Genomic DNA, 14,986 nt, shown 5'->3' with positions numbered 1-14,986 from the left:
GAACAACTACAGGCAACGTAATTTCAGGATGGAGGATCTATACCTTACATGACTCCTCTGAAATTTCGTGCTGGTTGAAGTCAGTAAACCTGCCTCAAGCATGCTGAGAAGTGGTTACATGTTGCCTCCTGAGGTGTGTCATACACCTCAAGTGGTTAGTTATGATTAATATTGCTCAATTCTCATTGACTACTCATAGCATATTGGGCAGGAGCAGAGTGTGGACATACTCTCTAGGAAATGACATGCTAATAAATGTCAACCACTCAATCACTTAACTAGGTCTTACTGAGCTGTTGCCATGAGAAAGGCACAATGCTAGGATATAATCAGGAGTTTAAACATAGTAAAACACAGCTCTTTCCTACTGAGAGCTTATAATCTTAGGTGAGAAGGAAGAGAAAAAAACGTAGGAAAAAATAACTTGCAATAATATGATGCACATGGTAATATTAAATGAATAGTACCAGAAATGGGTGATACGTGTGTAGAGGAGGGAGAAATTACCATGGGCTGTGGTGGTCAAGGAAGGTGGGATTTGACATGAGTTTTGAAGTATGGGTAGAGAAGAGGGTGAGGGCATTCAAGAAAGGAGAAAAGATCAACAGCACAGAAATTGGGCCTCATCCCTGGAACTTGGTCCATGTAAGGATGTGAGGACCGGCCAAGGGAGGGCCAGAAACTGGGGACAAGACAAGTCATTTAAGTGGGGTGCTATTAGCATATCATGGAGGGTCATTAGTACAGAGCGTAGTACTTGTGGAGCCAAACAAAACCAGAAGAACTATGTGGAATCCAAAGGAGGCTATTCAAAAACTTGCAAGTTATGGGCCTGCCAAGGAAGGAAAAAGTGAAAAGAATAGAGATTTCAGTCAATCCAAGTCATACAATCAAGCGCAGAAATTAACAACATAATTTTATAAGGTGTGAAGGATCTGATGAATTGGCATGGTGACATTATAGTGACTCAAGAGCCAAATGAAAGCTCTGATTAATCAGAAAAATATGTATACTCAATCTTCAACGTCAGTTTTATAATATTTAAGGGCATTTGATTATTATGAAAGGCACCCTTTAAAAGTGATTGTTGAGTTTTGCTTGATTAAAAACTAGGATATGAAGATTTATACTTAAGGTACAAAAAGATGAAAAACCTGGGTTTCTTTTTTGTTTTTTTGAGACGGAGTCTCACCCTGTTGCCCAGGCTGGAGTGCAGTGGCGTGATCTCGGCTCACTGCAAGCTCCGCCTCCCGGGTTCACGCCATTCTCCTGCCTCAGCCTCCCGAGTGGCTGGGGCTAGAGGTGCCCACCACCACACCCGGCTAATTTTTTGTATATTTTTATATATTTTTTAGTAGAGATGGGGTTTCAGCGTGTTAGCCAGGATGGTCTCGATCTCCTGACCTCGTGATCCACCCGCCTCGGCCTCCCAGAGTGCTGGGATTACAGGTGTGAGCCACTGCTCCCGGCCAAACCTGGGTTTCAGAAATTTAATTTTAATAAGGCAAATATTAATTTTAAAAATCAAAATTTTGCAAATAATTTTTTCTATGTGCAATTGCTGCCTTCAAGGACACCAACAGCCCCACATCACTCTGGGGCCAGTTTTAGAAGCAGACCTTCAGGGGAGCAAGTCGGGCGGGGGAGGGGAGGTGGGCTGCAATGGGAAAGGCAGAGATTGCTGCAGGTGAGCACAGTACGGAGGGTGTCCATGGAGGCCAAAGGTGATTCAGGCCAGCAGGGGCGGTAGTGGGAGACTAGATATAGGGTCTGTCAGTCCTTGGGAGTGGGGCTTGGGGAGGGACTTTAGTCCCTCAAGGTATTGTAAAAGTTATAAGAATCAAAATTGAGGCAGGGCGTGGTGGCTCACACCTGTAATCCCAGCACTTTGGGAGGCCGAGGCAGGCAGATCACGAGGTCAAGAGATTGAGACCATCCTGGCTAACATGGTTAAACCCTGTCTCTACTAAAAATACAAAAAATTAGCCGGGCGTGATGGCGCCTGCCTGTAGTCCCAGCAACTCGGGAGGCTGAGGCAGGAGAATTGCTTGAACCTGGGAGGCAGAGGTTGCAGTGAGCCGAGATCGCACCACTGCGCTCCAGCCTGGGTTACAGAGTGAGACTGTCTCAAAAAAAAAAAAAAAATCAAAATTGAATCACTTGTGTTAAAAATTCTCACAAATGGAGCTGGGGAAGGTTCTTATGCACAAATGACTGATAATGAGAACTATTAGAAAAGAATCTGCAAAACCCACAATCTTTTACAAAGGCCGTCACAAACTTACACAAAAAAATACTTTTGTGAGGACATCTGCCAGCCACTGCCTGTCCAACTTGGGACTGGTGCCACTAGTGTTGTTGATCCTTGTAGCCAAGGATAATTGATTCAAAACAATTGTGTAATCCCCCCTCTTTTATCCTTTAAAAATCTTTATCTTCCTTTACCTCCCTGAATATGCACGTTTACTATGGCATGTGTATTCCCATTGCAATGCCTATTCCCAAATAAATATGATATAATATAATTTATTTATTTTGAAACAGGGTCTTGCTCTGTCACCTAGACTGGAGTGCAATGGCACGATCATAGCTCACTGCAACCTTGAACTGCTGGGCTCAAGCGATCCTCCCGCTTGCCCTTCTGAATAGCTATGACTGCAGGGTGTGCCACCATACCCGACTAATTTTAAAAAATTTTTTTTGTAGAAAAATTATGTTGCTCAGGCTGGCCTCCAACTGTTGGCCACAAGCAATCCTACTGCCTTGGCCTACTGAAGTGTTGGGATTAGAGGTTATAGGTGTGAGCCACTCACTGTGCCTGACCTCATTTTCTTTTCTCTTTCCTTATTTGTTTCTTCTTCTCCTCCTCCTCCTCCCTTCCTCCTCCTCCTCTTTTTTTTCTTCTTCCTTTTTCTTCTTTCTTCTTCTTCTTTTTTTTCAGAGCTAGCTGTTGCTTTATTTTGGAAAAAAAACAACTGAATTGTTTTTTAGTTGGGGGTATGGGCAAGAGGAGGTACCCCAGGGGAGGCTAGGGCTGAGCCTCAGGTGGGTCTCTTGTTCCCCTTGCTTCCCTACACAGCGGCCTCCCCTGCAGGCTCTGGGGCAGCCACAGGAGCAGGAGGCTGGGAGGGGCTGCCATGGCCGTTCACTGGGGCAGGACAGCAGAGGGCTGGACACCAGCTTGTTATTGCTGGTTTGGATCTTTTTCAAAACCGTGGCCTTGGAAGCGCTGGTACGGCTGAAGGAGTCAGAGCTCTTGCCAGAGTCAAAGCTGGAACCCAGGCTGTGATTGAGGCCAGAGCTTGTGAGGCCCAGTAGGCTGAGCTCAGCCCATCTGAGCAGCCACTGGTGGTCTTTGTATGGATACTCAGGTTCAGCATCCCAGACTCCAGGCTGCTGTCCTTGTCCTCCGGCAGCTTCCCGTAGGTGGTGAACTCAGTGTCCAGGGGAGCCTGGCGTTCATCAGCTCCTGGCACTCGCGTACCTGCTATGTCATGCCCTGCTTGTCCCACTGCAGGGTGGCCTCCAGCTCTGCCAGCGTGGCGTTGGCTCCTTTATAGCCAGCGGCTTTGCTCTCCGATAGTGAACCCCAGGGAAGCCCTCTGGCCTTTGAGGCCCTTAGTATCAGCTGGAGCCAGATGATGTTCGGGTTCATCTCGGAGATCTGCGTCTTTGTGCACCACAGGGCATCCCTGTGTTTCCCAGCCAGTGTCTGCAACCCCTCACACTTAGATCTGGTGCCCTCTCAGCCTCGCCCAGCTGCTTTGGCTATCTCCTCCCACTTGGGGACTTGGCCATGTCACTGCCCACATCCAGTGTGCGGCTTTTGGCCATAGACAGGACCACAGATGTGTCCGAGTCTGGAGGTCTCCTCTTCATACAGCTGCCTGAGGAGGCTGATCTCATCAGTCAGCTCTCCCAAGCGAGACTCCAGCTCTACCTTGTTCACTTAAGCTTCATGCGCGTCCTTCTTGATGAGGACAAATTGATTCTCCAACTCTGTTGGCTTATCAGTCTCACCCTCCTACTTCTTCTTGAAGTCCTCCAGCAGCCTCTGCTTTTCCTGGCCCAGAGTGTCCAGCTGCCACCCAAGGTTGTTGATGTAGCTATGGAACACGCTGTCTATGTTGCTCCCAGCCTCCTCTCCTGCTGCTGGAGGCTCCACTTGGTCTTCAGCATCTTGTTCTGTTGCTCCAGGAACCCCCACGTTGTTGATGAAGGAGGCAAACTTGTTGAGGGTCTTGATCTGCTCCTTCTCCTGGGTGCTCACGGCTTGGATGTTGGGGTCCACCTCCAGCTTAAGGGGCTTAGCAGGCTCTGGTTCACCATGGCGGCTGTGATGCCTCCCATACTACTGGCCCTGGCATAGCCTCCACCCAGACCCATGCTGATACCCAGCCACTCCAGAAGCTGCTGCTGCTGCCCATTTGGGAGGAGCTCCAGGAGCTGATGCAGGCACCAGCCCATTCTTGTAGGAGCAGCTGCTGAGGGCCCTGGGGCCAAGGGGGACACCCCGTAGGACTTCCAGGTCACCCTGGTAGACATGGTGTAGGCAGAAGTGGAGGCAAGCAAGTGGAACCACATAGAGACTCGAGAAGGAGCCGAGAAACTGCTTCTAGGTGGGCCTTGTCTTCTTTTAGAGAGCCTCTTTCTGTCTGTTATTTAGGTTGACATAAATGGTGCCAGAAGCAAGACCAAAGCGAGCTCACCTCAGATGGATCCACAGACACTGGAATTGAGTGCAGTTCCAACTGAGGTGTTGGTGCTCTTTGCTTGTGTGAGTCACCTGTTCTGCCCTGCTGAATTTTATTTTGGATTCTCAGACTCCCACCCTTTGATGGGTTCTTTTTGTTTGTTTGTTTTTTGTTTTTGAGATGGAGTCTTGCTCTGTCGCCAGGCTGGAGTGCAGTTGCCCTCACTGTGACCTCCAACCCCCTGGTTCAAGCGATTCTCCTGCCTCAGCCTCCCGAGTAGCTGGGATTACAGGCACGTGCCACCACGCCCAGCTAATTTTTGTATTTTTAGTAGAGATGGGGTTTCACCATGTTGGCCAGGATGATCTTGATCTCCTGACCTCGTGATCCACCTGCCTCAGCCTCCCAAAGTGCTGAGATTACAGGCAGGAGCCAGCATGCCTGGCTGGGTGGGTTCTTTTGACTTTATTCAGGATCTATTTGGTTATAAGGCTGCTTTAAGTAAAGGACCTTGCATCCGTCTTAGGACTATAGAAGACTTTGTTGTCAAGCCATGTCCTTTGGAATGTATTATGGTTTCACCAGAATTACATTCTATCTGTGAGATGTGTCTTTTCTTGTGAATTCATTTTTTGTTCTTTTATTTCAATTTTGGTTCAATATTTTATTTGGTTTGCATGCCTGGCTTAAAGTGTTTGTGAGAACTTTTATTTTGGTTTCATCTGGTTTTGTTACATGTATCTGTAAATGATTTGGCTTTTAAATTCCCACTCCACCCTCCAAAGCCCGTACCTCCTATTTCTGAAAATCTTTCAAGAGCAAAAAATAAATATTCTAAATGGTGGAAATAAGATGGAATGAAAAGCCACTATGGTGGTCACCACCATCAAAGCACCAGTCCAAACTCCTGGTATTTTCTGACAGGATTTATAAGATTTTCTTTGCTCTGGAGAGATTAATAAGAAATGGAACAGGATCTTCAAAATTCAAAAACATATCACACCCTTTAGTACTCCAGCTAGCTATACATTCAAAACTTATGACTCATTTTCGAGCATATTTTTTTTTTTTTGAATTGGTGTCTTGCTCTGTCGCCCAGGCTGGAGTGCAGTGGCATGATCTCAGCTTACTGCAACCTCCGCCTCCTGGGTTCAAGTGATTCTTCTGACTCAGCCTCCTGAGTAGTGGGGACTACAGGCGTGCACCACCACACCGGGCTAATTTTTGTATTTTTAGTAGAGACGGGGGCTTCATGATATTGTCCAGGCTGGTCTCAAACTCCTGACCTCGTGATCTGCCTGCCTCGGCCTCCCAAAGTGCTGGGATTATAGGCGTGAGCCACCACGCCCGGCTGAGCACATTTTTTAAACTGATGGAAAATTACATCAAGAAAAATTCAGAGCTCAAGGGACATTATTTGAACTCTGTAAGCTTAGTTTTTAAACTGCCAGCAACTATAGAGCTAACATCATGTAGGGCCTTTAAATTCTCTATTTTTTTCTGCCTACTTTGAATCTGCTGACTTTTCTGCCGGTATTAAGACAAATTCTCTGCTTTTGACATTCCAGCCAACATAAAAAAAGAAATCTTAAAAGACTTTTAAATTAATGACTTTACAAATTACAATAGCTCTGTGGAAATAAATAACCTAGACACCTAAGAGTCAAACCTTTTGAAAATGTAAATTTGGCTAATAATAGCTTAGAGTGATGAAACAGTTAATTGAAGGATTGCTATTCTGAAAGAAATAAACTAAATAAATTTATAAAAGTTAGGCTCATAAGTCGAACAGGTAAAAATCTTGAGCAATAATATAAGGTAACTCTGTCTGGCATTAAAAAAAAATTAATCTGCCATGCAAGGGCCAGAAATAGCTAAGAAAAAAACTACAAATAACTTTTTCTAAAATGCTTTCACAACTGCATTGACTAGTCAAGCAAACCAGACTGACAAACAAAAGATAGATTGTTACTAATTCAAGGCTGCTTGGAAATTTTGGTTTCTTATACTCTTCAGCCAGTTCTAGCTAAAATGTAAACATTTAAAAATTTAACCCCCTAAACTCATTTGAGACAAAAAAGGGGGTAAAAGAGATTTAAAAAATCCAAACTACTTTTCCCAATATTTTGGTCCACAGCCTTTGTTAGATTACCTATCAGAGAAAATAAAATTTAGCCATGTGAACAGGTCCCATTTTGTCAGAAATATAATTTGAATACAACTGTCTTTTATAAATGGGTGTTCTGTGTGGGAAATGCATGAAGGGAGAAGAAAGATCACACACACAATATCTTTAAGGGTAAACAACCTTTATCCCACGTAAATGGCAGCGCAGATAAAATAAGCAAATGATACAACAAGCAAATTGCAATGGGAAGGGGAGAAGGAAAAAGATATATATATATATCTTTACACTCACCAGACTGTGGAGGATTCACCACCAGACTGGGAAACAACAGCCTGGGCTCCAGAGTTGGACACTCACCACCAGACTGGGAAGTAACAGCCTGGGCTCCAGAGTCCACCACTCATCCGTGCACAGATGAGGAGCGGCCTCATGAAGCTTCGGTGCGGTCTGGGACCCTATCTCTTTTTGTAACGAGTTGTTTGGCATGAGGTCCAGTCAGGAGGGCCCTTTGCAACTGGGCTCAAGGAACACAAAAAGGTCAACCTGTTTTTGTGATTGTCTGTTGTTTTTCAATAACTAATGTACAGGAATAGATTGAAATAGAGATTTTTCTGAAACAGCGCTGGATGAATGCCTCAAGGGGCTCAAACAACCTGTTCCAGGACTTGGTGACTGTTGTTTGTGTTCATGTTTAATTGAGTTCAAATTTAATATTTAACTTTTCCTCCACAATGGGTGAGTTTGTATTACTATGTTTTACTGTCTTATGAATAAAATCCTAAAATAAAAGCCATAAAATCTTTGTGTTTAGGTGTGCCTACACATATGTACATTTATTATTTTCTGTGTTGTATCTATATGGTAAAACCTGATGTAGTCAGTAGAATTCCCTTAAGAAATTCTATTCAGATTGGCTCAGATAAGTGAATGCTCATATAAATTGTTAAAATATATAGTAACTAACCCAAATGCATTTTAGTTCATGTGACTTAAATAAATCTTTGATAAATATGCTAGTTTTAATTCTGTTGATAAAATAAAAATAGAAATGTCTTCAGAATTGTCAGCATATATTTTTGACTGAGTTTACCGATTAGACAGTTTTATATTTGTCTCTGCTAAATGTTTTAAGGGGTCAGGATTTGACACAAAGTTTATAAAACTGTATATCTAGTCTAAAAATAAAATGATCTTTGTGTAACTTTAATAAGTAAGACAAATTTAATAATGTTAATTTAATAAAACAGCTATTATAAGCAAAATTTTTGTTATCTTGTTCTCAGCAAAATACCCATATGTTTATCTGTAAGATTCTTACTTAGGTGAATACCTGAAATTCACATACTGTAAAAATAGTTAATGACAACAACAAAAGCTTGAAATGATGACTAGCTTTGTCTAATAGCTCAGTTTTCGTAAGTAATCTAGGTATAATTATTAACAATAAATAAATTAGGTAAACATAATGGGATAAATATTTTTAAATAAATTTTTCATGTAATTTAAAATCTGAAAGTTATGTTACATTAAATTAAGTAATACATACTCATTAAATGTCTGGGTCATTTCCAGATAAGATAAAATACTAAAACACAAATTGTTGAACATAAATATAAGTTTGTTCTTGGCTTCTTTTCTTTTGAGACAAGGTCTGGCTCTGTCACCCAGGCTGGAGTGCAGTGGCGCAATCTCAGCTCACTGCACCCTCTACCTTCTGGGCTCAAACAGTCCTCCCACCTCAGCCTCCCAAGTAGCTGGGACTGCAGGTACTTGTCACCATGCCCAGCTAATTTTTTGTATTTTTAGTGGAGATGGGGTTTCACCATGTCACCCAGGCTGGTCTCAAACTCCTGAGCTCAAGTGATCTGCCCACCTTGGCCTCCCAAAGTGCTGGAAATACAGGCATGAGCCACCGTGCCCGGCTGGCTTTTTAAATTTAATAAAAAGACTAGACTAGATATATTTGGGCTTATTAATATATAGAAAAACATGTTTCTAAAAATTATTAAATGGTTCTCGTCTATAAAATGTATGTGACAGTTCAAAATGTCTTGCTTCCTAGGTTTTTGCTAGACATTAATGTTATTAAGAGTTGATAATTCTGGCCAGATGCTGTGGCCCATGCCTGTACCTGCCCTTTGGGAGCCTGATGCGAGAGGATTACTTGCACCTGGGAGTTCAAGACCAGGCTGGGCAACATAGGGAGATCCTGTCTGTATAAATAATTAAAAAATTAGCCAGGCGTGGTGCCACATGCTGGTGGTCTCAGTTACTCAGTGGAGGCTGAGGCAGGAGGACTGTCTGAGCCCAGAAGGTCGAGGTTGCAGTGAACTGTGATTATACCACTGCACTGCAGCTTGGGTGACAGAGTAAAACCCTGTCTCAAAAAACAAAAACAAAAATAAAAATAAAAAACCAATTCAAATACACACATATATATTTGTTAACAATTTTTTTATTAAAAAATACTTAGACGTATAAAAATGTGTTGTTTATTAAAAAGTAATTTTGTCTAAATTCAGACCTTATTTAAGATTGTTTCAAAAAGTAAGTTTAAAAAAGAAACAAAAACAAGATAAAAAGAAGCCAGTAAGTATGAGAGACAGAGATGTGAAAAAAAGTTATAAGTATGAAGATGTATTTTTGGTAAAGAAGGTTAAAAATAAAAGAGAATAATTTTGTATGAGAAAGAATCAAGTGTGGTGAAATTTTATCCTAAAGTAAAATGATTGGTTATTTAAAAAAGAGGAAGTGTAGGACAAAACTAATGGTCTTAGTATGTTGTGGAAGGTCTGAGTAAGTCGTGGAAGTAAAGGATGAATTTATGAAAGAAATTTTGTATGTGATAAAGATGGCTATAATTAAAAGGTAATTATTTATAAGTCTTTCTAAAGATTGAGCTTTGTTTTTTTTTTTTTTTTTTTTTTTTTGAGACAGAATCTTGCTCTGTCGCCCAGGCTGGAGTGCAGTGGCATAATCTTGGCTCACTATAACATCTGCCTCCCAGGTTCAAGCGATTCTCATGCCTCAGCCTCCCAAACAGCTAGAACTACAGGCATATGCCACTACGCCCAGTTAATTTTTGTGTTTTTAGTAAAGATGGGGTTTCACTGTGTTGGCCAGGCTGGTCTCAAACTCCTGACCCTAGGTGATCCACCCACTTCGGCCTCCTAAAGTGCTGAGATTACAGGTGTGAACCACTGCACCCAGCCTGATTTTAAAAATACATATAAATACACTGATACAAAACTAAAATTTGGTCCCCTATGTTAAAACATCAAGGTTTTCTTGAAGTATTAATCTGCTCTTAGTAATATTTGCAAGAGGTTTTAATTTAATTCTGAAATCTGTTTTTTTAAAAAAATTTTCAGCTATCTTCTGAACTTTACAGCAATATTTTCTTTAATAGAACTTGATTCTGTACTCTTGGCTTTTCTCTTGTGTCTGAATTATTCCTTGTGACCAGGTAATTTTCCATGCTTTTACTAAGAATCATGTATTCCCACACTCAATGTACTAGTATTCTTGTTTGCATTCATCTGTAATATGGTGCTCACTCATAACCTTGGACACACACTCTTCCTATGTCTGATTAAATTAAAACACCTTTTCATCAGGCTTGACTTCCAGGTTATCTAAATGAGCTTCCCAGAAGGAGAAGCAATCACATTGTAGGAGGTTTTTCTTTACCTTTTTGGTAACTGGCCCAAGAAACAAAGATTTTGTGTTTTATCAAGATAATTCCCTCTGTTTCATGTTGCTTTTATTATTACTTTTTATTACTTAGGAGAACTGTGGTTAGAAAGAGTTTTTTCGGCATCCATGTAAATTTATGTATTGCTTTTGAAGTCCTTTGATTATCACTCTGGTTAAATAAATGACTAATATTTTGCAGTAATCTGTGATCCTGTTTTGATAAGGTATTTTAAACCTTTTGGCATCTTTGGCAGGCTTCCCCAGGATCAAGTTCTAAATTAAGTCTTTCTTGATCTCAAACTAATGTTGGGATGTTTCAGAGGGCCCTGGAACATCTCAAAGGTTTATAAAAGAGAAGTATTAAACGAAATCAGGCTTATTTGAGATGTTGAATTATGTGGAAAACATTGTCAAATAATAAGTGATGCTAGATTCTTCTTTCAGTTACACTTATGGGTATGTTATTGATATGAATGTTCAAAAATTGTATAAAATTCTTAAACATTTAATATGTCCTCAGTCATAATTCTGGTTATTATGTATGTATGTCACAAAAATAACTAAGTTTCCTTGTCAATTATGAACTCTCATCGAAATTTTAATCATGGCTAATCTAAGGATTTTGTCATCTGTAATCATTGCTTTAATTTTTTTCTAAAAACATCTATGATCAGATTAATGGAAAAAACTCTAACAATTATTCTTTAATACAGGTTTCGGATAACTTTAAGATCTTACCAGTGGACTAAGTAAAAATTTCCAAAACTCAAATGAAAAAACTGATGAATTTGAAACTGCTAAACAAGATCAAACAAAATGAAAATTAAGTACATGAGATTAAAAAACTGGTAAAGACATTTTTATATATTTTATTTGAAACATTGTTGGTTCTTTACTTAAATTTTTAAAAAATGTATTATTGAAAGAAATACTTAAACGTTTTGTTTTCCACATTTAAGAAAACTTTTTCTCCTAAACTATCTATAATTTGCAGTAATTTTAAGGTATACTTTTTTTTTTTTTTTGAGATGGAATTTTGCTCTTGTTGCCCAGGCTGGAGTGCAGTGGCACGATCTTGGCTCACTGCAACCTCTGCCTCCCAGGCTTAAGCAATTCTCCTGCCTCAGCCCCCCGAGTAGCTGGGATTAAAGGTGCCCACCACTACACCCAGCTAATTTTTTGTATTTTTAGTAGAGACGGGGTTTCACCGTGTTGGGCAGGCTGGTCTCGAACGCCTGACCTCAGGTGATCTACCTGCCTCGGCCTCCCAAAGTGCTGGGATTACAGGTGTGTGCCACCGTGCCCGGCCAAGGTATACTTTTATAAACAAAAGTAAAAGCATTTATTTTTCTTTCTACTTGATCCTTCCACAATTCAGAAATTATTCATGAACATTCTTATTTTTTTAAGGCAATATGGTTCTTTGCATAAGTTCAATAAGTTTGCTCTCTTTTTATAACAGGAGACAATTGGAAACATTGGTTATATTACCAAGGCTTTCACTGGAATATCATATTTGAGAATACACATAAAATGCCTGACTTCAAGAGTTCCCAGCCTTACACTGAGTGAATAAAAATTGTCACTTCCTGGCAGGCCCAGGAACCTTAAGACAGTAGGCAAAGTCTAAAGTCTGCCTTGGTTTGGCTTTCTAACCTTGAGAGGTTTTAAATCTGAGATTTCTATGTGACCAGTCATTATTCATGCTACACTTATGTAAATGATCAAACAAAAATTTGATAAAACTAAACTTTTTTATAAACAAATTTGTCTTACTCTGATTACCTTTGTAGCAAGCAGGATAACTATGGAGAGAAAAGTTTATGTTTTCTAAAAAATGTTTTAATATACTTGTTATTATATTGTAGCCCTATATATTGTATTTTAGTTTTCATTATTTACCTGTAGGCTGGACTGGATCCTAAATTCTTCTAGGTTCTTCCATCCAACCTTCTTCCACTGAATTACTAAAAATGGAACTGTTATTCTCCTGAAGCTCTATAAGCTGAAACTAGATACATTTTAAGGGACAAGTCTCATGCCTGATGTATGAACCACACAGAAAATCCCCCAAACTGTCTGATGCCATAACCAGAGACATTCAAACTGCAAAGCAGGATAAGAAGTTGACAGGTTCCCACTGTAGACAGCTTTCTCCAAGACATTGGAACCAGAATCCATATCATAATGATACTCTTATCCCTCTTAATGCCCTCTTAATCCCTCTTTCTCACTTGACAGGATGATGGCGTAATTGAAATTTCACAAGCAGTGGCTTCTGCTGGTAACTTGAGAAAACCCGACCAAAGGGGTTCTTTAGTCTACCTAGTAGGTAACTTTGGCAACATCTCTAATACAACTGTTGCTCACTCTCTGCTTTAGCTCAACCCAGTCATGGGATACTAGATAATAAGATTGTTTTACATTTTCTATTGGTTAAATAATGAAATGTCTTGTACTATTACTAATACTACATGCTATATCTGGATAAATTCCTCTGATAAAGTTTAGAACCATATACACAAAATAAGAAAATAGACCACCTGGTTACAACAGGGCTTACCTAACTCTCCATGGCCATTTGATTCATTCAATTGGTTGCCTGTAAGTCTAGGTTCATGGCTCAAACCTATTATTCAAAGTGAGATGATCATATTACTGTTAATTAAACTTTGTATTTTTATTTTTAAAGTTTGTGCCCACTACTTGTTAAATTTCTATGAAAGTACAACTCTTAACAATAATGTTGGCCCAGCATTTTTTTTTTTTTCTTGAGGCAGAGTCTCACTCTCACCCAGGTTGGGGTGCAATGGCGTGATCTTGGCTCACTGCAACCTCCGCCTCCTGGGTTCAAGCAATTCTCCTGCTTCAGCCTCCCTAATAGCTGGGATTACAGGCACCCACCAGTTAAAAAAAAAATAGTAATTTTTGTATTTATTTTATTTTATTTATTTATTTTTTTTGAGACGGAGTCTCACATTTTCGCCCAGGCTGGAGTGCAGTGGCGCCATCTCGGCTCACTGCAAGCTCCGCCACCCGGGTTCACGCCATTCTCCTGCCTCAGCCTTCCTAGTAGCCGGGACTACAGGCTCCCGCTACCACGCCCGGCTAATTTTTTGTATTTTTAGTAGAGACGGGGTTTCACCCTGTTAGCCAGGATGGTCTCAATCTCCTGACCTTGTGATCCGCCCGCCTCGGCCTCCCAAAGTGCTGGGATTACAGGCGTGAGCCACCGCGCCCGGCCATAATTTTTGTATTTTTAATAGAGATGGTTCACCATGTTGGCCAGGATGGTCTCAAACTTCTGACCTCAGGTGACCCACCCACCTTGGCGTCCCAAAGTGCTGGGATTACAGGTGTGAGCCACTGTGCCCAGCCTGGCCTAGCATTTTAAGGTTATAACCAACACCTATGGAACAGACAAAATTAAACTTAGCAATGGACTCCAGGTAGACTTAGCCTGAGAGCTACTCCCTCCAAGCCTCCTTTATTGCTCAAATATGTCTAAAAGGGTTTTGACACTGATTCCCAGTTGCCAATCACTCCCTCCCACATAGGACCAGACCAATAACTTGAGACACACTGAGGGGACAATCAAAACCTAACTACAGGATAACTGATCAGCAATGCTTTTGGAGAAGGATCTTGATTAAAAATGGGAAATGTGAAAGTTGTCAGAATCAAAATGAAGTGGCTTTTGTTAAAAACTCTGATGAATTGAGCCAGGGAAGGCTATAAAGAGAGGGTTCTCATGCACCAGTACCTGATAACAAGAACTATCACCAAATACTGCAAAAACCACAACCTTGCACAAATACTTCTGTGGAGGTCACTGGTGCCACCCTTGTTATTGATCCTTGTAGCCAAGGTTAATTGATTCTTGATTCAAACAATTATGTAATCCTATTTTTTTTATCTTTGTCTTCTTTTACCTCCCTGAATACACACATAGTTTACTGTGGGATGTATATTCTCATGGCAATGCCCATTTCTGAATTAGTGTCATTTTTCTTTTAGATAGCCTTTTCTGTCTGTTATTTAGGTAGACAAGACTGAGAGGAAAAGGAAACATTAACAGCATAGGGCTAGGGGCAGGAAATGGAGTTGGATGCCAGAAATTATAAGTGGCAAAATGTTCTCTCTCACAAGGTAAACAAGCACACGGAAAAGAACTTCTTTTAGGAAAGCACCTGTGGAAACTCAATGGGATATTTTGCTTTTACTTCACATCTAATAAAGACCTATAGTAACCAGGAATAAAACTGGTACAAGTTTCTTTGTTATATTGGGCATTTATTATCATTAATCTGGACCTTTAAGTAGAATTCAGTGTGTGCTGAGAGCAAGCCAAAATTTAGAGACACTGTGTATAGCACATTAGAATAGGAGAGCTTTTAAAAAATAATACAGATTTGGGCCCCACCCCAGACCAAGTGATTCAGAATCTCTTAGGGGAGAGGCCAGAATC

This window comes from Pan paniscus, chromosome 1 (assembly GCF_029289425.2).
Source record: "Pan paniscus chromosome 1, NHGRI_mPanPan1-v2.0_pri, whole genome shotgun sequence".
NCBI classification, from domain to species: domain Eukaryota; kingdom Metazoa; phylum Chordata; class Mammalia; order Primates; family Hominidae; genus Pan; species Pan paniscus.
The sequence above is the reverse complement of the archived record's forward strand: the minus strand, read 5'-3'. Positions refer to the sequence as shown.